General features: G+C 43.8%; 1 protein-coding gene across 1 annotated transcript in view; it reads right to left on the bottom strand.

Annotated features, from left to right (window-relative positions):
* LOC132591161 (collagen alpha-1(XIII) chain-like) overlaps window positions 1-23,943 on the bottom strand; it is a 57,561-nt gene that overhangs the window by 8,680 nt on the left and 24,938 nt on the right. The gene's annotated exons all lie outside the window — the stretch shown is intronic.

Below are 23,943 nucleotides of genomic sequence, written 5' to 3' on the forward strand. Positions count from 1 at the left end.
TCTTTCTACTGCTTTGCTTAAAATAGGTGGTACCACACCTTCCATAACAGATGCATTCAACTCCAGCCACCCAATCAGTCAGGCCTCCTTCATTGGCTTTCACCAGCCAGAACAGACAAGGTTCAAGTGGGCATTTCGCATGTGGTCAGTCTCTAACCTCCAAGCAAACACACACATTAAAAGATGACAAGCAGATGCTACGGTCACAACCACCGATCTTGCTCTAAATGTGGAGTCTAAGTAAGGGACTCCACATCACCTTCTGGCAAATAGAAGGGGAAGAAATGGAGGCAGTGAGAGATTTTACTTTTTTGGGTTCCATGATCACTGCAGATGGTGACAACAGCCACGAAATTAAAAGACACCTGCTTCTTGGGAGAAAAGTGATGACAAACCTAGACAGCATCTTAAAAAGCAGAGACATCACCTTGCCGTCTGTATAGTTAAAGCTATGGTTTTCCCAGTGTGATGCATGGGTGTACCCAGCATGGGGCAGGGGGGAGCAGCTGCCCCCCCTAGAAGGTCAAACCGCGGGCCTTACTAGGGAAGCAAATACCCTGCGCAGGCGCCCCGCTTGTTGACATGGGAGGGGAGGGGGAAGGAAACACTGCTGGTGCCGTGGCTCCTCGGCGGCGGCTCCTCCTCTCAGCCCACCCTACCTACATTTGCACCAATTCCCACCCACTAAAGCCTTCGCGCCTCACACTGGAAAGCCCTGCCGGGCGGCAACCTCTCCTGCCTAAGAGTTCTGCTGGGCTGCCAAGCGAAGGAGACGCGGCTCCCTGCATTGGTTGCAGCTGCTGCCGCGCTCTGCCTCCCAGTAGGCTGCACTACGATCGTCAGCACCGCAGGCTGGGAATCGCCCCCTTCCCCCCTCCACACCCCCTACCCCCCCTGAGTTACGAGTTGCTACTGAGACTCCTCCTGGGCCAGGAGAGGAAGTGCACCGACAGGAGCCAGTTCAGCCTCGGTGGGCAGAAGCCCGCAAAGGAGGAGTGGGGGGCGGCGCCCAAAGGCGGTGGTCGTGGCTGCTGCAAGGAAGCTGCGTGGGGGCGTTTGCACCGGATTGCCGGCGGCAGGAGTAGCCCAGTGGCAGTGACCCTTCCTCGCCGCCCCCTACCCCCGGCAAGAGGAAAGGAGCTGCCTTGGGGGGGCACAGCTCTCCGCTCCCCCTGCGTGCATTGCCCTCTCCGGGCATTGGCTGCTGTTTCCTTCTTTGCAATGCGCCACCCCCAGCCACTCTCCCTTGCTGCCCCTGCCGAGAGAGATGCGTTGAGGGTGGGGGAGCTGCTGCTGCCGCCGTAGGGTCGCAGCTGGGGGGGGGCTCGCCTGCGCTGCGCCACCCCACCTTTCCCATATTTTGCTCCCTTGCGATGGGGAGGCGGCGGTGGCAGCTTCTTCTTCGTTGAGGGTCTCAGCTTGGCGGGGGGTCACCAGTATCCTCCCAGGCCACGGGGGGTGGCCCCCCAGGACTAGCAGACCTCTGAGCTCCTTCCCCATCCCAGATATATAGGGTGGGAACTGGCAAGGCTTCGGGGGGACCTGGAGGAGGGAAAGCGGGGCCCAAAGGGGTTTTTCAGGGGGTGGCTAGCTGTAAATGGATGGGAGCGGTGTTTTCAGAGCAGGGCCGTCTTAAGCATACCTGGCGCCGTGGTGTGACGGATCCCTCTGGTGCCCCCACCCCCCCGTTTCCCGGCACGGCGGGCGCAGCTCACTGTGCGGCTGCCGCCTGGAGGGCCAGAGCTGCGCGCAACCCAGCCTGGGTGTAGGGCCGGCCCTGGGCCAGGGGGTGCTGCCCGCCCCCTGTTGTGACGCCCCGGCGCGGCGAAGGCGGCCCCAGGCCCGCGCGCCTCCGGAAAGCAGCCTGAAGCCGCTGAACAGCTGAGAGGCGCGCCTGGGGCGGCCTCAGGCGCGCCTGGGGCAGCCTCCGCCTTGCCTCTCAGCGGGCGCAGTGGCGCCCCTGGTAGCTTAGCGCCCCGTGCAACCGGACCGGGGCCTAGAGACGGCCCTGCTTCAGAGCAGGGGGATGTCGTGTGAGAGCGTTTAGGGGGTTCATTTAGAGGCTGCAGCCGCCGCCGCAGAGTCGTCGGGCCCGCTGGCCCTGTAGCCCCACCCACATTCCCACTTTGTGGCCCCTCCCGTGCCTTGGCCCCGCCCCTGAACGACCATGGCTTGCCCCCCCCTAGTTTTGATCCTGGGTACGCCCCTGGTGTGATGTATGGAAGTGAGAGCTGGAACATAAAGAAGGCTGATCGCCAAAGAATTAATGCTTTTGAATTATTGTGCTGGAGGAGACTCTTGAGAGTCCCATGGACTGCAAGAAGAACAAAGGTATCCATTCTGAAGGAAATCAGCCCTGAGTGCTCACTGGAAGGACAGATCCTGAAACTGAGGCTCCAATACATTGGCCACATGAGAAGAGAAGACTCCCTGGAAAAGACCCTGATGCTGGGAAAGATTGAGGGCACAAGGAGAAGGGGACAACAGAGGACGAGATGGTTGGACAGTGTTCTCAAAGCTACCAACATGAGTCTGACCAAACTACGAGAGGCAATGGAAGACAGAAGTCCCTGGCGTGCTCTGGTCCATGGGGTCACGAAGAGTCGGACACGACTAAACAACAACAAAGTAAGGGAATCTGAGTGACTTTACCAACAATGTGTTTTGCAGATTGATCACAGCTTGCGCCCAAAGGTTCCTCCTCACTACACAAGATGTTCAAATATAACAGACCTCCTAAAGAACTGTGCTAATGCAACATTGGCAGAGAAGTAGATCAGTGCTGTGGGGTAGTTCCCAAAATGAGCTCTAGCCCATTCTCAGTCAGATTCATTGCAAGTCTTCCTCCAGCTTTGTTCTAACTCTTTCCAGTTGCTTCATTACCCCTGGTTCCTCAAGAATCCAAGAAACTTGAGCACTTCCTGATGGGAGAGAGGGTTGGGGAGTGATTATGTCAACCATTTGTGCCATTTCTCTATTCCAGAGATCAACCAGCATCTTGCTGGTGACTAATGCTTGCTGCTTGAGCATCGTATTTGGTCTTTTCTGGTACTTTTTAGAGGGATACAGAGTGCAAGGATTTGTGAGGGCTGATGTAGTGTAGTGGTTAAAGTGTGAGCTGTGAATCAAGAAACTAGGCATGGCAACCTCAACCTTATGCATGGTGGTCAACCTTACAGGGCAGTTGGATGGATTACTGGAAGAACAGGAATTGAGGTAGCCCAAAATTGCTTATACATATAAATGAGCATGTGCATTTTTTTACTGAAAACTGTATCCTTTGGCCCCAGAAACCTAGTCTTTTATATACCTAGCAATGCCCCAAATGGACTGACTAAAGAAAAAGTCTGTGGGGCTTTGAGAGTTGCATCTCACTCAAAGATGCCATCATAACCATTACACGTTAGTCTTTTTGCCCATTAATCCTGATTTTAATGTTATACTAGTGAGAGATCTAAAAGGGGGTAGGAATCATCCAGGTCAAGTGTTGCTGTTTTCACCTATAGCAGCTGGCTTGTTTTCACTCTTTGCTGGATCCATGGCATGCCTCTAAGATATACCCAGACCCTTCAACTTTCTTGAAAGTCATGGCCAAATGAGCAGGTGGTATTGTCCTCCTGGGGGGGGGGTGGGTCCTCTCAGGGCTCATACCTCACATCAGTTCTCTAACGCTCCTTCAGCAGCAGCAAATAATGACACTCGATTGACTACCTGACGAAAGAGAGAATCTTTCTCTTTTTATTATTATTAGATGTATGACCTCTTGTTGACCTCAGTTAAAAATGTTGAACTGAGTTTTTAAACCCTCTTTAACCACCAGACCATAATGAACCACTGCTCCAAAAGTCATGAATGCTCAAGTTCAGGGGACTGTTTAAGTATAACAGTCTGATTAGAAAGACTGATGAATTTATGATGATCTATGAGGGAAAGGTCAAAGATCAAGTTACCATTTTCTCCTCATAGATTTGATGGACCATGGCAAATACATTCACCAGACTTCAGTATTCCATCTCAATGGAGAAATGGAAATTAATTGCATCCGTCCGTCAGTCACCCCCTAACAACATCTGTGTTGCATTATAGGTTTTAGAACTGGAGGTGAACCACAATCAGAGAGCTTTAAATCAGAAACCTCTGGAATTGGCAGAAAGGCTAGGTCACATTCACATTCATGTGTTTAAGCTTACTTGTGTGATCCTCTCAGTTCTTATCCACAATCTGAGAGACAGAGAGAGCACATCATTTTCTTGTTGCTGATTGGATGCAGCTGAACTATTATGAGAAGAACTATTCTTTTGACAATTTGGTTCCCAGTGATGGAAAAAAAGATAAATGATGAGTCATTTTAATTAAATGAACAATATATTTGGCTAACATTGAAACAGGACATGCTGTATGAATTTGACACCTCCCATTTTGAACCTAAACTGAAGCTAGAAGACTGTTCCAGCTCATTCAACCATTACTGCAAAGAAAATAGTTGGTATTTTCCAGAAGCCACATTGTGGGAAAGTAGAAAGAGAACAACAATCCACAATTAAATAATGGACCTCCATTCATTATGAGCTGATTCACACCTGTATGCTCATCACTGGATGACTACAACATCAGGTGATGTCTTGTACACATAAATGGCATTGGCACAGGTATAACACCGCATGTCATGTTACATCACATTGCTTTGAATATAAAAGTATTTTATTAGAATCATTTAACGTACTCAGACTGGATGCATTTCTGTAAAGTCATCTTGCCCAGATTAAGAGATAGATTCCCTCCCCGCCCGCCAAGATGCCTTATTTGTGACCTAGTGGGATGAAGAAAAATGCCTACACTTGATCCTGATGCCCCCATCCTTTCCACAAGGTTAGTAGAGACCTTCACAGCAATAGGACCCTGGAGAAAAAGTAGACCTAAGACATAGGCGCAAATATTGGCAGGGCACTGCTTTGTTCTTGACCACTTTTTTATTTTAAAATGTTCATATGAGGAATTATGAGGAATTGCAAGTAAATATTCATCCTTTACAGAATAAAATGAAATATACATTTTATTTTTGTGTTATTTTTTTAAAAAAACTTTTAAAATATATACACATCTCAGGATGGGGAGGGACAGTGGCAGTAAATAAATAATAATAATAATAATAATAATACCCCTACAAGATACATACATCTTGAACTAAAGTTCTTGTGGTAGGGAAAATTCGTATTTTACCATTCACCACAAGTCCTGCAAATTTCCCTGTATCAGAAGAGGAAATTAGAAATGCCCTTGATATCCTCTCAAAACTATACATGCCTTTATCATCTCCAGCAATTTAACTCAGCAATGCTGTTACATCCTGAGCTATGCAGTAAATCCAGTAATGCCTGCGTCTTGCTATTCATTTAGATGTTCAGATCAAAGGCATTTCTGAGGTTCATCTTCTTTATATCACCCTCTATAAAATTAAGGATAATGTGGAAGGGAAGTAGATACAGTCATTTAATATAAGAGAACTCTCACTGGCAAGCAGAGCAACGGAATGTATTTCTGGAATAATGTTACCTGTTATGAGTATTGAAGGCTGAGCTGAAATGTAAGCGTAGTTGCTCATATAGAATAGTATTCTCCTTAACACCATGCACATGAATGCAACTTCTGGGCAACATTTTTTCAATCTGGGAGCATATAGGGAGCTCCCGGCTTCCCTCTGCAGGGAAATAATGTATGTAGTATGTAATAGGCTCAACTTAATTTCAAACGTAACTGTACATACAAAGTTCTAGAAACTTTTATTTAAAAAATGAAGAAGAAAAGAAGCCAGCTGGGATCAGGCTGGGCCACTCCTTTAGGAATGTGCAGGGAACAAAGGCAGCTAAATAGAGGAAGATCTGGAGGACACAACTGGAATGCCTGCAGTGTGCCCAAAGTACCGGTATGAGAGAGCTGGGTTTGCATTGTCATTAAAGAAGGCTCCTCCTGGTGTTTAGGCCCCGTGTAACAGGTGTCTATTTTGCATGCTGATGTTTATGGGGTTTTAGTTAGCAGTTACAATAGGTCTCTCTCATGAAGTCCTGCAGCAAAGCATCCTATCAGTGGACAATATGAATACTACCTTCCACGTGCTGTGCTATACAGGACAAGTGCATTCCACAACCCCCAGACTGACTTGAATTGCTGGTGTGTAGTGGTGAAAAAATAAATAAAACACGTTTTATTGCTATTCCTTGCACTCACCAGCTAAGAATACGAGCCGCATATGTGTAACGACAACAACCCCTGTAGGGAAATTCAGACCCTTTGCAAATTCTTCAAAGCCAGGGCAGGCTAGAGAGACACAATTACTTTCAGAAATTTGGGGGTATGTTATTTGATAACGAGATAGCTATGACAAACAGTTAGCTATGAAATGCTAATTAAAATGTCAACCACCCTAAAGCTGACGTTTATTCATTAGGAAGGGAGAGATGTATTCCTTGGTGACGCTTCCTCTCAACTCCCCGCATGCTCTCAAAATCTGTTCTTTAGGATTCCCCAATCCTCTGGAGCAGATTTTGAGGGTGCATGGAGGGTTTCAGGGAACAGGAGAGGAGGAGGAAGTTCTGTTACACGAGCAGATGCTTTAGTCTTTTCATAATAAAACTAATTTGATGTGGCATTTAACATCCACATTCAGCTTGTATTTTAAAGATGAAGCACTCTCTTTTTCTTACACAATATTTTGGGATTCTCTTTTTCTTCTTTTTATTACCATTTAATCTGGGTTAAGACAGTTGTTTCTGTGGATTTTTTTAGGGTCTCTAATTCTTCCATGTAATTGGCTCTTCACAATCCTGTTCAACATATTTGTGAGATACTTAAACATACAGAAAGGACTTTCTTCTAACCAAGCTCGCATCCACCCAATATGACTTTTATCTCCCATAACCACTAATTAGCAGAACTGATTTTAGAACAGCCACAGATCCATCCCTCAAATAGTCAGCTAGCTGTCTCTTGGAGCCGGTGATACTCCACCTAAAAGGCAGATGAGAATGGCTACCACTGTCTTCCAAATCCCCATAATTAGCAGAAGGATAAATTTGTCAATTATATTTTTTGTGTGCCAAAGAATTCCTGTTCAAGTACCAAAACACAAGCATGCCATTATTTTATTAAAACAACCTAAAAAGTTTCTGTGGATCTCTAGGGCTATGTACACATTTCTGGCTTAAAAGATTGTTCCTTGTCTCAAGTCTCAATTCAGTTCAAAGTTGGCTTGGAGGGGAAATACATCAGAACACAGAATTTCATGTGTAAGAAACAACAGGACAGATATGGATTGTGGCTAACATCATGTGTACACCGCTTCCCAATCCGGCAGCGGGAGCACATTGGATGCCGAGGAAACAGGAGTGTGTAAACAGCCTTTGCCTTAGTTTGTATGCACGTAGCAGGCTATATGTGAAGTGGGTGCTCTATGAGAAGGCATGATTTTGGGAAGAGAAAGATCACACAAATTTGGTTAACGCATCTGTGCGGTGAACCTACCACATGCTCCATATGTACGTGGTGGAGGGAAGGTAATGTACCTGCTCCTACAACACATAAAGAGGACCAACACTAACTGTCTAGTAAAAAAAACAACAACCAGACATAAGATGTCATGTGCATCATTGGAGTGCCGTGGCTCTTGGAATGAATGTATTCCCTCTAGGAGCTTTGGTGATTGAACTTCAAAATGGCTGACACACACACACACACACACACACACACACACACACACACACACACACCTTATAGGACTTAGTTAACTTATTTTTAATTGCTTCCCCCATCGTGCCACAGGATCTGCAGTGTGGACTCTCTTCTCTTCTAAGTGCAAACCACTGCAGGTTTTAGTTGTGCCAACTGTCACGTGTTGGTTCCCCCAGCCCCCTCAATTCTTTTTGGCATTACAGAGCTCCTTTTGAACTAATTTTCTATATATATATATGGCTTAAAATTGAGGTCTAGTTTTGGAGGGAAAGTTGAGTAAATAAATAAAATACGATGTCACATGATGATTCAAATCAGTGGTTCCCAAACTCTCCCCCTCCCTACCCCTGCAATGGATGACTTGAAAATTACTGATAGCCTTGGCAGAGCACTCAGTGATTTTTCTGATTGTTGTAGCAATCTCAATGACTATGTTAGATGCTTTATTTTTATTGCTTCTTTTATTTCTTATATTGTATTTTATTGTATTAAAATGTGCATTCCATAGAATTCAAATAGTAATTGGTTGAAATCCAGCAAACTAAGCAATGGCGACCTTCAAAGTTAGGAGTTTCCACTGAAGTTTCCAATGCAGTGGCATGTACTAAGGAGCCAAGCCGCTTAAAAATTAAAATGGAAAAGGGCCACTTCAGTACATGGTGGAATTTAAAAACAACAACATCCAGCTGATCAATTTTTTATTTGGTTATTTTCACTGAAAGTGCACCAGGGCTTGCCTGCTTGCTCCTGGGTCAAAGGTTAGGATTAGCCAATTGCAGTAATATTTGTGAGTAGCTGCACCCTTTATATATTGCTTAAAACACTTAATTGACAGAGAAGTATTTAAGATTAAATCAGGACTTTCCCTCAGCTTGATCAGATCTGCCATAGGATCACAACTCCAACAGCTGCTACTATGGCCCCATGAAAAAACCAAACACACATACTTAGAAAAGGGGAACACTAGAGGCCTCAACTTTACCCATTAGCTTAACTCCATGGGGAGACCATACTGTGTAACCCACATGTTTTCTAACTTTTTCCATACACCATTCTGATCTCCCACTGCATCCCTACCTGGCCCAGCCTGGCCCACACAGCTGTCATGCTTAGGGAATCGGGGCAAAGACTGTGTCGCCTCAGAGGAAATTTGCTGGGTGGTCTCTTCTGTACTACACATGTTGCCTGGAGCAATATCAAATCATAATAAACAAGTCCCACACACAACCCCCTGTCAGTTCAGATTCCATTTAGACTGATATAATCTTCATTTTCACTTTGAAAGGCGGGAGGAAGCAGGAGAGAAGATAGACCTCCTTCTAGGAAGGGAAAAAAGGCGCATGACGTACGAGTAATATTCTTGCTGGCAAAGTGACTTACCAAGTGTATGTATACAAACGTGCTACTCATCAGCCTTTCCCCCCCTGTGTTGCACTTCCTCCTGCTATCCTCATGATTTCATGGGGAATATGCTTATTTAATTACCTTGTCCTGATTGAGCTGACTGGTGCCAAAGCAGCTCAGCAATGACATCATGAAAAGACGAGAGGGCAACCCTGAAGCTTTTGCAGTCTTATTAGAACAAGAAAACCAGGATGAATTAGATGAAAATATTTTGATTGATGCCACTCTCTCAAGAGCACATATGGGAAGAAGACCAAAGACATAACATGTGTGGCATGAATCGCACAACACATGTGCAAGGAAGATTTGTGGGTGTGCATTATGACAGAGGCTTCCTTTCTCCACAAAGGCCCAGGAGTGCTATAGAGTGTGTTCTAGTGGACAGATCTGTGGTCAGGGCACTAATAGCAATTGTGCACAAAATTCTGCAAGTGCAGCACTATGCCCCTTTTCTGAATAAGCCTCAAATATTTCAAACACCCAAACAGGTGAAAAGTACAGTGGACTTGGATGGAAAGATTCACCCTACTGGTTTTGCAATATGGAATCCAAGTATAATATACAACTAGCAGCAGACAGAGCTCTAGCTAAGTGGTTTCCAAACATTTTATTAGACGAACCCAGCAATGCAGCTTTATCTAGACTAGTTTGGGACTCTCCACTCAGTCATATTCCTCTGCACGGTGATTCTGAGTTATAAGCCTCTAGGTGTACTGGAGGTGAACTCTGCTCTGCCAGTTACCTGACAGCCATCCTGCTTTTGTAGTCCCCAATAGGCTGCTACAGCAGGGAGATTAACCACAGGACGGCCTAACACAAAGCAAAAGGCTGTAGCTCTGTGGTAGAGCATCTGCTTTGCCCACAGAAGGTCCCAGGTTCAATCCCCAGCATCTCCAAGTGAGGCTGGAAAAAAGCCTGTCTGAAATCCTGGAGAACTGCTGCCAATCTGTGTAGACAATATTGCGATGGATGGACCAATAGTCTGACTCGTTGTAAGGTGGTTTCCTATGTTCCTACTACAAGCCTGTGCAAACTTTGGTGGGATAGCAATGCATATCTGATGGGCTGCATTCAGCTTGGTGGGTGAAAAGTAATTTTCAAGTGTTTCCAAGGCAAAAACAGAATGCTTGGGGGTCTATGAAGAGCCAGGGAGGCTGCAACCGAGGACTCAAGTTAAATTTCTTGTAAAAATGTGAGTTAATGCTGAGAGGCAGTGTAAGTTGAAAAATTCAACACACCCTGTTGTGGCAACATTGGGCAGGCCACTGTTGGAAAGACGATACTGGACAATGTGGACTTTTGGTCTGACCCAACCGTGTCTTAAACTGTGCAGACTAGTCCCAGGGTTTCATACTGCAGACTCTTGAGTCTAAAATGCTAAATAAGTGCACTGGCTTCCAATCAGCTACTGGGCTAATTTCAACGTGCTGGTACTGGTGTGCAACACCCTATACAGCTTGGGACCAGGACATCTAAAAGATTGTCTAACCCAACCAAGCACTGTGCTGTATACCTCTTGCCGATACCGTCTCAATAGGAGATCCATTCCGTATGATGTAGGAATTGGACCTTTAGAGTGTGGCACCAACCCTTTGGAGCTCCTTCCCCTCTGTATTAGACAGGCACAGTCTCTATTGTCTTCAGGGCTCATTGAAGCTTTTTAAGTGGATATTTTTATCCTAGTCTGTAATATATGTTGGATTAAAAATTGCTTCTATATGCATCCTTCTTGTTTTAATTGTTAATCGCTTTGGAATGCTTTATGAGGAATGATTCATAGGTGAAATTAAATCAAACACATAAATAATGGAATTGCTAAAACTCTAGTGTTTAAACCCCGCAGTCTTTTGTATATTGAGATGCTGCAGAGCTTGCAGGTTTGTATACAGAGTTGATGTTTAACTGAAACAGACACAGACACAGTATGGAGGGTCAAGTCATCTCCTGGCAATCAGGCATGTCTGGTTCTGGTTCTCTTCATTTGCTTTACACATGACTGGGCAGACTGAGAATGTTCATAGCCTGCTTGTTACATCTTCACACTCCAGTTATTAGCTTCCTTGCACTAAAGTTCTGTTCAAAAGGCACAGTGAATGAATGTGCAGACATAAGAAGAGCCTGCCAGATGAGGCCAATGGCCCATCTAGTCTAGCATGCGGTCCTCACAATGGACACCCAGATGCCCATGGGAAGCCCCAAAGCGAGACCTGAGCACAACAGCCCTTTGCCTGCTTGCGATTCCCAGCAACTGCCTCTGAAAGTGGAACTAGAATATAGCATGGCAAGTATTATTGGTTAGTAGAAATGTGAACCAGGAGTGGAACCTTTTCTGAGTGGGGCTGCACTCTCACTGAAGAGCTAGGTTCAAAGGTTAGGGATGCTCCTGAACCCGCCATTGCTCCTAAATGGATAGGTGGCTGCTGTGGCTAGGAGTGCTTTTGTCAGCTTGAACCAGTATACCAACTATTCCTGGAGAAAGCATATCTCCCCTTAGTCAAATCCATCTTAGGTTAGTGCAATGCACTGTACATGGAGCTCCTCTTGAAAAGTGTTCTAAAACAACAGCTGGTGTAAATATGCAATAGCCACAATAATTTCTGGTGCCTGTTTTTCTGACCATATTGCTCTGGTCTTGCTTTAATTTACATTAGTTTCCAATTCATTTCTGGGCCAAATTCAAACTGCTGGTTTTATTTTGTTTTACCTACAGTATATAAAGCCCTACATGGCTCAGAACCTTCTCTTCCAACATGAACCTGTCCATCAGTTGTAGTCCTCCTCTCTGCACTCCACTAAGAAGGTAGGTACAATTGGTAAGATGTGGGACACGGCCCTTTTGATCGCAGTACCCTGTGGAACTTCCTCCTAAGGGGAGCTGAACTGGTCCCTTCTCTGCTGTCCTTTGGGTGGGTGGTTACCATATATTCCAGTTGGATCACTGAGATCATCTGCAGAAGCATCATTGGTTGTTCCATGAGTTGATAAGGTTCATTTGACAACAAGAAACCAAGCTTTTAGTGCCGTCAGCCCACAACTGTCACCTGATTTCTGATTTTCACTTTTTTATTGTATGGGTTTTATGTACAATTGTTGTAAACTGCTCTAGGTTTCTTTTTATGACTTAGTAGTATATAAATAGTTTTATAAATAAATAAAAAATTGCCAGCATTTTAGTGCACATTTCCCCTAATATACACATTTTAGCAAGCAATTCCCCCAGTCTAATGCAAAATAAAAAAATTCCTTCAGTAGCACATTAAAGACCAACTAAGTTCATATTTTGGTATGAGCTTTCGTGTGCATGCACACTTCTTCAGATACACACGAAAGCTCATACCAAAATATGAACTTAGTTGGTCTTTAAGGTGCTACTGAAGGAATTTTTTTATTTTGCTTCAACTCAGACCAACACGGCTACCTACCTGTACCCAGTCTAATGCATTTCAGTATGATGATGAGTATCTCACTTTATATACATTTCCTCCTAATATACACATACTTGTACGCAACTACAAGAAAACTGCATTGCAAATTTTGGAGAAGAGCAAAAACAAAACAAAACCTGAATCTCTCCCACTATCCCAGTTGGTAGGCCTCAGGATCCTAGTAAACACAAAGTAGATTCTATAAGGCTGAAGTCTGCCCTCCCTATGTTTAATTACTTTCTCAGAGTCACATCAAGGCGACCATTTTACCACACATTGTGCCACATGTTTTACTACACAGCTGCACCTGGCATGTAAAATCCTCCTTACCACTTGGAAGGATGATACAGTTGACTAAACTTGGCACACTAGCTTGTTTCTTTGTATGGGCTCTCAATGAAAAAGAGAGCAGGAGTTTAATAGCATGATGTCGGCTTGCTAAAATTAAGCACCTGTGAGAATGAAGATAGCACATGTCATTTGAATTTCACACAGTTGTGGAAGGCTGTTACTTTCAGAAATTCTTCTTCCACAGCCATGCAAAGACATACAAAAATGGGAAGTGGTTCCTTTAATCTGAGGGGAAAGAAGTGAGTTCTTCTGTTTTGCTTAATAATCATACTTTTTGCTTAATAATATGGAGCACCAACCCAGTAAAAAGAGAACCCGTGTTTACCGCAGGGTGAAGGCAACAGCTTAATCATTAATTGCGGCTAGTTTTAAACGTCAAAACCCAACCCAACCTCAGAAGTATTGCCTGGTCTTCAGTGACTGTCGCTGATGGGAAACTCATTGGAGCATATATTTGGAGGGGAAGAAGGTTAAGATGATTAACTGGTGCTAACAAGTTTAGGATGTGGAAGAAGTATTTTCTTGGACGTCCATCAAAGAGGGGATTGAATGTTCCGAAGCACAGTGGTGGGAGGGGTAGGAATGGGGGAGGCTGGGGGTGTTATGTGTTTACCAGATGATATTTCTCAACCAGCTCTGCCTCCTTAGCTGTCCTTCCAAGCAGGCGCAGCAGAACTCCTCTTTCTGCTCCTAGCCCCCTCCCTCCCACCCTAGACCTAACAGAGAGAGAGAGAGAGAGAGAGAGAGAGAGAGAGAGAGAGAGAGAGAGAGAGAGAGAGAACCCCAGTTAAAGATGTGTCCTGGCAGCTGGGCAGAAAAATGATCCAGGAGGAAGAGGGCAACGTCACTGCTCTTCCTGTTGATCAGTGCATTAAGGACACCCTTTAGATACCGGTCCCAGCAGATCTTCAGCCTCTTCTGTCTCCAAAGGCTGCACTAAAGGCTGGCCAAAAAGACTGATCCGAGCAGCTGAAAGTAAATCTCTCTTAATCCAGCAACTAAATGCTTCCTAGTGAAATAACTACCGATCCCTGTCAGGGACAGGAGCTTTGGTGCATTGATTTTAGGTAGCAAGGACAAGAAGTAAATTTGGGCTGGGGCGAGGTAGGTGGGGGGAATGGCAAAGTATTCATTTTCCTCATGGAGGAGACAGCAGGACTAGGACAGATTGGCACACACTGCCGAGGGTCAACTTTGGGGGCCAATCATGTAGAATTTGGTAGGTCCTTCATCTTAACTAGATTTGCTGGGTTGGAAGCACTGCAAAGGGTGGCGCTGTGGTCTAAACCACAGAGCCTAGGGCTTGCCAACTGGAAGGTTGGTGGTTCGAATCCCCACGGCGGAGTGAGCTCCTGTTGCTCAGTCCCAGCTCCTGCCCACCTAGCAGTTCGAAAGCATGAAGTGCAGGTAGATAAATAGGTACCAATCTGACGGGAAGGTAAACAGCGTTTCCGTGTGCTGCTCTGGTTCATCAGAGGCGGCTTAGTCATGCTGGCCACATGACCCAGAAGCTGTCTGTGAACAAATGCCAGCTCCCTTGGCCTATAGAGCGAGATGGGCACCGCAACCCCAGAGTCGTCCACGGCTGGACCTAACGGTCAGGGGTACCTTTACCTTTTAAGCACTGCAAAGAGAATGCCATCTCAGTGGTGCTTCAGATTGTTTTCACACCCTGATCCTTGCATGGCAGGAAGTTCTAAGGCAGCTTAATGGAGGTGGCTTCCTGTGGAGGTAAAGAATAGTGGGTATCTCAAGGGTGTTTTATAGGGCTGTGCAAAATATTCTCCGCGTTTGGTGGGGGGGGGGGGAACAGTAGTTACTAAGAAATAGAACTATTTCCTGGAAAGCACACTGTGAAAATATTCATGTTTTTGCAATTGAGAAGTGTGACACCACTACTTTGGTGTCATTTCCCTGCCCCCCCTGGTTGCTGCTCCTTTCTTCTCCCTGGGCTGATCAAATGAACAAGCCAAGCCAAACAGGAAGAGCATGGTGAATGGGATTCCACTGCAACACTAAGTGGCTAACCAGAACTGGCTATGACATAACTGAGGGGAAATGAAGTTAACTGAGAGAGGTGAGGCAGTGTAAACAAACAGCTAAACATTTTCTCAAGCAGTGCTGAAAATGGGGGGGGGGGGAGGAAGAAAGTCTTTCAACAGTGGGAAGAACGCTCATGGAAAATGGAACGTAGCTTTGGTACAGATTCAGTATTTTGTAGTACTCATTCACAGATCCATCAGGCAGTAAGCAAGCAGTCACACAGAAAGGCAAAGCTAACCTTAGACTAGCATGTTCGGCACCCCATCAGCCTAAAAAGCTGCTTGTGCCTGCCAGAAAGCTCTTAGTAACCTTTCCCTGCCAGCTCCAGACTTCAAACTATTCCCCCTGCCCTGGTCAAATTCCAAGCCAAGCATTATTATTTTTTCCTTTTAAGCCCCCACCCAGGCATGTGGGTATAACACACTCCATGAGTTCAGACTAGCCGCTAGTTCTCAGAGCCTACTGCTTATCAGGAACCCATTGCCTGCTTCATAGTCACATGTGTGCATGTACGTCACTTGATGGCTGTACGCTTGATCACTAACAAGTCTCCACTGAAAATCACTTCCTGGGAGGTAAAATGTTGTCTGTGTTGTTACATCTGTGATGGCCCAACATATGCAAAGAATGCCTTGAGGTAGCAGTCATCAAGAGAAGGAAGTTAAGCTTTCTGGTTACCCTTCTCCCCATGCCTGCAGTTACTTCGAAGTTCTCGACACAGAAAAATCGTTCCGTATTAAACTCTTTGCCCAGACATCTAAGCATTTGTATTTGGTCTACACATTACATGCACATTGCATGCACATTTATGTAACTATAGCCAAACAACTGATTTAGGCCAGGAAACAAGCACTTCACTATGAGCATTTAACTCTTTCGCTGCCCCAAATGATTTTCACCAGCTTAGAATTTTAAATGTGACTGAAATAGTATTGCACACATTATAAATCTCATGGGAAACATAAGCTGCTTGGGACTGATTTGAAGCAGAGAAATTAAAAGTGTGAAAGCATCCAGCTCTTCTTTCCTAGCCATTTCCCTGCTCCCTGAAAGGCAGCTTGCTCACTGCAATGAGGAGTTCTCTGCGGAAATTATTCATTGTACGTAAGGCTGCTTTTGAAGAATGACTGGTAACTGCAGTTAGTAACCTAGCACCTGTGTTTTAAACTGAGTGGGTCCTGGCACTGGGAATGCATCTCACTTGACTTTCCATAAGTTCCAGTCCACTGCCACTGCAATTCAGAGTGCTGGTGCTTACCTTTAAAGCCTTGTATGGCTTGGGACCTGGATACACCAACCTGCCCATTTACTAAGATCTTTCTCTGGGTATCCCCTCCATCTAAAGTGAGTGGGCTATATAGGAGAGAGCCTTTACGGTTGTGGCACCTCACTTGTAGAACTCCTTTCCCAGTTTTGCTTGGCATCTAACTAATATACTTTAGGAGCCAGGCTAAGACATTTTCATTTCCTTAAGCTTTTAATCTCTGATGCATTTTCTCCCCTCCTGTGATTGATTTTTTAATTGTGTTTGTATTAATCTGTGTAAACCACACTGGAGACCTTGAACTGAGCAGCAGTATAGGGGAACAGGAATAAGAATAGGAATAATTTATTGGCCAAGTACCAACATAATTGGAATTTTGCTTCGACTACATTGCAATGTAAACCATAGCTGTCAACCCTCCCTTTTTTTGCGGGAAACTCCCTTATTCCAAGCCACAGCTGTCAGCCTTCCCTTTTTTTGCTGGGAATTCCCTCTGCTCTCTTCCTAGCTTGGATAGCATAAAGTGTCTCTATTGAAGGCAAACTAGCACCAATTACCCTTTCTGCAATTCTTACTGCTCGTTGGAGCCTTTTCTTGTCCATCTTGGAGGCTGTGCCATACCAGGCAGTAATTCTATGCAGAGAACAGTTTCAATGATACCTCTATAAGATTAGATCAACACTTCCTGGGGCAAATTAAATTTTCTTAGTTGGTGAAAGAAATACAACCTCTGGTGGGCGTTTTAAATAATACTATTGATGTTGCCTGACCAATTTAAGTTTTGAGACATTATAGAGCCCAGGAACTTTAAGGACTCTACTACTACAACCATGTTACCAAAGATGGAAGGTGGCGGCAATGTTTTAATAAATAAACAGATAAATTAGAGGCATCCTAGGGCACACTTGCAGTTATACATACAGAGCAAGGGTGAGGCCCAGGAGGCCCAGCAAGTGTCGCTCTTGACCCGAGAATATGTCTTAGATTAGAACATGAACCAGAATCTTCTGCAACATGCGCAGGGGAGTGTCCCTTGGCCAGTTAACAGGGGCTTCCCCCATACCATGCAGTAATCATTCCCTGGTGGCAGAAAGTCTGGAAACCATTAGCCTATAACATGCATATGTACTTTTGTTTGTTTGTTTGTTTATTAGCATTTGTATACGGCTTAATATTTCAAAAATCTCTAAGCTAGTAGAAGAGCTGCAGCATTCCAGACTTTGGCCTCTCAGTCTGTGAAAACAAGATCTTGTTAAGCATTTCAATAATGCTGGCATACACAGAAGTCACTTGCTGGCAATGCCAATGAAACTCTCCATCTACACCAGATACTCAAGAGAAACATCAAGCATGCGTGCCCCAAATAAATCAAGTCTTTGTATGTATATATTTGCTAAATCCCATAATACAAGGCATTCTTTGTGCACAACAGGGTGTCGGAAGAGCTACATTAATTCTGCATGTCATGTTTTCAAGAATTTCTTCAGTTCTCCATCTACAGTTGAGACATTGCTTTGACAAGGCATTGGTTTATGTGTGTGTGTGCTACTGGGGAATTTGTAAAACCCTGAAAAGGCATTCCCTGGTGTAAACACTTATGCTGAGTATCTGCAGAAGTATAGACATGTGCTCAGAGCAGTTTTTGGAAGGGGGTTAATCAATCACCTGCATAACAAAGCATAAGAAATCTTTCCTGTTGAGGAACTGTTCTACTGGGCATTGATCTGGCATGAGGCTAGACTTGGATTTCATTAAGCCATGTTCTGATTTCATTAATTATGTTTAACAGAACCAGAGATCTGGAAGGGGCTGAAAGGACACCTGCCCCACCCTCTGTTCAGAAAGACAATTTGCACAACTAAGTGCTGAAGTGAACAATAATTGACATTTTCAGAAGATTTGCACTTGTTGAACTAGTCTTGTGAAAAGGCCACAGGAATTTGTCCAGATTCACAGTCCTTTAAAAAAATAATAATCTCTGAATAATGTTTTGAGTTAACAGATAAGGGGCCTGCTTGTCCACACACAAGGCATATTCAACATACACAAAAGTTGAATTTGTGTAGACCTTAAAAGAAACGGATTATGAATCAGTCCAAAGATGGCTATTAATAATGTCCACCTGTTAAACCAGATAAAATGAATTTGCAGTTGCCCCAAATATGTGGCACCCAGATCATGCTATTGTGTAGGAAGGGGATTAGTAAGGGCCAATTCATTTGACTAAATGGCATGATGAGAATGTTGGTTGAGTTTCAATCTAGGCACGTTCGGACAAAACTGCCAAGCCCTTCATTAGGAGCAGAAGAACACACAACACAATTTCTACTTCATGTGAAACTGGAGCAACCTTGGCAAGATTCAGGTATGTTTATGTGTGTTGTGGGCACTCCAAGCAGATGCCCATGCAGCAATCACTTCTTAATGTTACAGATCAGGCGGGGCTCACTTATCACGGGGAGACTGTTTTCAGCTGACAGCACCAAAGAACTCAAGGGAAAATTGCAGTTTGCTTATAATTCCTATTCACTTGACTGAATCTCTGGTAAATTGTGGTGACTGGAGTGACTATAACCTCAGTCCCAACCCATAGCTGCCAAGTTCTCCCTTTTTTTAAGGGAAATTCCATTATGCTGAATAGGCTTCCTTGTGAGAAAAGGGAAAACTTGGCAGCTATGGTCCCAACCTGAAATCTCTGTGTTCATCTAAGCTTCTGAAAAAATGGAAGATAAACAGTAGATCATACAGTAAACAGTAAACATACAGCACATGAGCACATAGAGCCCTTACATTAGTTCTGTACAGACTGGATTAACATGTGGAGGTTAGAAGCAGGATCCTTGTGTCTAAGCCTACCACACCCTCAGAACATAGTATTTGTTCACAGCTTTGGTGAAATGAGCAAGGTTCCAGTCAACTTATCTAAGAGACAAAGGATGAAATCACTAAACAAATTGTTCTTTAAAAATAGTTGCTCAGCCCCTTGAATCAGCACGTTATACACATTCTATACAGAATCATAGAGTCATGGGATTTTAGAGTTGGAAGATACCCCAAGGGTCATCTAGTCCAGTCGGCAGTTACCTGTGAGAATTATTTGCATGTGATAATATGCTGAAAACAGATGACTCATTGGCATTTCAAAAGCAAACAAGCCCCAGTCTTGAATACTGTCTGCTAGAGACTCATTGCATAGGAACAACCCATGGATCATTGTGTTTACATAAACAGCAGGAGAGCAGAACTTTTGCAAAAGCAGCAGTCCTCAATTCCAAAGAATTAAACAAAGTCCAAGGGGTTAGCTGTAAGAAAAATACAGTGGAAAATTTATCATGAAACAGTTACCAGATGTGCCACACTCCAAAGGCGTTCTAGTCCATTTATTAATTAGTTCTTCTGCTGCAAAGTTATTTTAGGAGTAGTTTATTTGGGGTGGGCTGCATCAAAAGGAGACACTGGTTATGCTGGATCTAGACACATCAAAGAAGTGTTTCAGTTTAAAGCATTGTAAATTTAAACAGGGAAAACAGGTAGAGAAAAACGGGACTTTCACATCACCATCTGGGACTCATGATTCCATTTCTGTTGCATGTTCATGACCCCTTTCTTACTGAGGTGCAAAACCTATGTCCAGGGGCATTAGCACCCCTGACTGCATGTGGAATTAATTAACTCAGGGCTCTTGCAGACTGTTGGGTTATAGGGGCAGGATTTGTGTGTGTCTTCTGCAACTTGTCATTGACACATTAATAGTGCATTAACGTTGGACTTAAACTGGACTATCCACATATAGTTCTGCCTTATTAGTTGTTCCACAATGCTTCTCTAATGCTACCGCATTATTGACACCTGGAGGGAATTCCTGTATTACAGTGCAACAAAAGGGGAATAAAAAATAAAGCAGAACATTTTTGGTATAGAAGTTACAGGATTTCAAAAAGATGTTGCAGGACATGCACTGATTTGAAGAACAGCAATATGATCACTGCAAAACTGCTACAGGTCAAACAGTATTGAAAGCATATCATACATGTATCATAACTACTATCATACTAGTGAGGGGGTTAAATTTATTGCACCCTTCAAATCAGATTATTCTCTCTGAGTGCATGTTTTTAAAAATTACTACTGAAACAAAAATATGAGCATTTCCATCATTTAAATACAATAGGCTCTTATAACTGATGATTCCTTTTTTTGGGGGGGAGGACATATTTTGTTAGTGACAATAGTGTGAAATTGATATTAATAGTGGTGTACACACAATAAAATTGGTTTGGAAATAATTCTGATACTAATGTGATTTTCTGATGGTTTGCATATTCTCTGGCCTTTATTTTTCCAATGGGCTTCACAAGCTACATAACATCATATAGCATCCCTGATGTGGCAACCATCCTTATGGTTGCAAGCCTATGGGCAAATCCTGTTTTATTTTTAATTTGTTGTACATTGCCTTTTTCAGGATACCTGATCAATTAATTAATTAAAACCCCATTGCAAGGAAAGGCTTAATGATGTCAAATAATCATAATGAAGGGCCAAGTGGCATACCATCTAACATTTCTCCAATGAAAATAGGGGCATCCTAAGAAAAAGTGGGACATTCTAGGATCAAATCAGAAACCAGGATGGCTTCTGTAAATCTGGGGCTGTCCCTGGAAAATAAGGACACTTAGAGGGTCTGAAGTAGTAGTCAATTGCCAGGGCAGAAATCTTGTGATCAATAGCTACAGTCTTGCAGAATCTGGCCTAAGGGGTCATGGGGACAGGCAGCAAACATCTCAGCTGAGGTTCACTCTTTTTCAGACCTTGATAACCAGCCAATACAATACTGGACCAGTCAGACCAGTGCAATAGCAGGAAGCTGGAAACCCCAACCTTCTCAGTTTCCTGAAAGCCAAATATGCAATACTTGTGTCTTGACAAAGACTAGGTTGTACAGGGCTGTGCATAGGTGCTGACTCCCTGGGATCCTGGGTGTCCGAGCACCCACAAATTTCATGAAGGGGCTGGGCACCCACAAATTTCAGCACCAGGGCCATGCATGCTGCATAGCACCCACTGCCCCAGGCATCCAGAGTCTCGAGGCCAAGCTGGCACTCCTAGGGCTATGGTGATAAAGTGCATTGTGTGTACTATTCCTAGAAAGCAAGGTGGAATATACATTATTGGAAAGAAGAATGTCTACCAATGGTGGCTGCACTTTCACGGAAAAAAAACATCCAGCATGGTACTTTGCTTGTCACTAACTACAACCTCTCTTTCCTCTCCATTTCCTTCTGTATTTGACCAGGGAGTTTTTATTCATGACAAACAGGCATGGCTGTGGCGGCTGCAGGGGACAGGGCATATCTTGTTACAAACCCTGCCTAGCTCTTTTGGTGGCTCAGAGCCAGGCAAACTGACAAATCACACTTCCTCTCAACACAGCCTCTGCCCTGAAATAGTCAGACCACTCCAGTTCAGAGCCCCCCACCTCCAAGAATCCCAAGCATCCCTCTACAATGCATCCCTATGGAGCACAAGCCAAAGCCAAGAGCTAAGCTGGTGTCCAGGCCTTTAATCTTAACAGGCAGGTTAGGAGCCCCACTGTCTGTCATGTTGTGCCTTATGTCAGAGCCAACTGAGGCCTCTTAAGAGCACATGAAAGGAAATTAATCACCATCACCATCATCACCATGCAAATAAAGGTGGGTGCAGGCAATCTTGTTTCCCAACAGGGAATAATTTTTGCAGGCAATGGCTGGTCGTTTCCAAAATTATGCTTACTTGAACAATAATTAAAACATGATCTAAGTAAGGAATCCTGGCTGTATGGATTATACACCGATGTGGGTCCTTAGAATTATATTTAGCACAGCTGGGATGCTTACTGAATACAAAAGCACAAAAATGCACTGCTAGATCAGGCCATGTTCATCTCTTCCATAATTTTATTTCATTCTGTTATTTAAAGCCTCTAAGGATGTTTCTGCTCTGCTGCTGCTATAATGATGCTTTACAGCCCCACTTTTCAGGCAGAGGTCAGATTACATAAAATTATTAAAAACAATAAGCACCAATACATATTATACAGTAAGACAGAAAAACAACTGTCTGTCTTAAAGAAACTCTTTCTACTGCTCCTCATCTCAGAGCAAGGTTTTATCGCAGAAAGGCAAAATATAATATTACAAGTAGCAGCAATTAACCAAATCTAAGCTTGAGCGATATTCAGAGTTATACATTTTCTGTATACAGACATCCTATTCAGTTAGCAGGCTTTTAGCTGTCAATGTACCTATTCTCATGAATTTGCACAATCTATTTGAAAGTTATCTAAGACCAGGCATTCCCCAACCTTCGGCCCTCCAGATGTTTTGGACTACAATTGCCATCATCCCTGACCACTGGTCCTGTTAGCTAGGAATCATGGGAGTTGTAGGCCAAAACATCTGGAGGGCTGCAGGTTGGGGATGTCTGTCTAAGACAGTGGCCATCACTACATCCTGTAATAGTGTGCTTTTCCATATATGTACTAATTCAATTTTAACCAAGTAAACAAACAACAGAAGAAAATGATGGTGGTGATGAAAAACCCACCCTCTTGAATTCCATAAAGTTCATTGTTCTGTGTGAGAAGTGCTTCCTTTTGTCAGCCCTGAACACATCCAGTCAGTTTCACTGGCTGATACCAAGATCTAATATGGGGTGTGTGTGTGTGTCTCTAAATCCACTTTTCCACCCTGCTCATAAATTTATAGACCTCCATATCTCCCCTTACTCATTTTTTCCTTAAGTAAAAAAACATTTAGACATTTAAAAGAGAACTAAAATAGTATTAGCCTTTTCTCATACATAAGTTGCTGATACACCGATGTTCAGCCTAACTTGGGTGCTATGGAATTAACAAATTTGTTCCTTGTTTTAGGCTGGTGAAAAGCAGCCCCACTGCTGTGAAGGATACATTCAAGAGCTCAGTTAAGAATAGCATTTGTGGCTCTGCATTTTCAGACCATACAAATCATAGTTATTGAAGGATGACATGCAAAGGCTGCTTACCAAACTAGGTTCTGCTTCTGTGGAATGAACATGGCAGAAGATCTTATTGTTGTGTTCAATAATATATATATATATATATATATATATATATATATATATATATATATATATATATATCACCTTATATAATATCAATCACCTAAAAACTGGGGGTGAAGGTTGTGATGCTTGCCTAAGACCACCCAGCACATTCAATAGACATTCCCCAGTTGTCCCAAATTGTCAGGTACCGTTCCTATTTTCTGGTCTCTGTCCTTAATGAGTTACTGTTGTAATGGTCTTGGGTTCATACATCTAACTACAGAATAAGGGCTAACAAATAATCACAATCTGCAGAGCAACTTGATGTTTTACAGCAGTCTCAAAACCTTTCTCTGCTCTAACAGACCTACATGCTCTTAGGGCAATGGTAGCCAACGTGGCTTCCTCCACTGTTGGACTACAATTCCTATTATCCCTGTCCTTTGACTATGCTAGCTGGGGTTGATGGGAGCGGGAATCCAACAATATATTCATTCCTTATCCCTGTTGGCTACCCCCATCTTAGATCATGTCCAAAAATAATCGTTTTCTAAGGAAGCGTTTAGCATCCCAAATAAGAAAATGTCTCTTAAGTCAGTGTTTCCCAAACTTGGGTCTCCAGCTGTTTTGGACTACAACTCCCATCATCCCTAACTAGCAAGACCA

The sequence above is a fragment of the Zootoca vivipara genome, chromosome 5, assembly GCF_963506605.1.
Source record: "Zootoca vivipara chromosome 5, rZooViv1.1, whole genome shotgun sequence".
In the NCBI taxonomy this organism is placed as follows: Eukaryota; Metazoa; Chordata; class Lepidosauria; order Squamata; family Lacertidae; genus Zootoca; species Zootoca vivipara.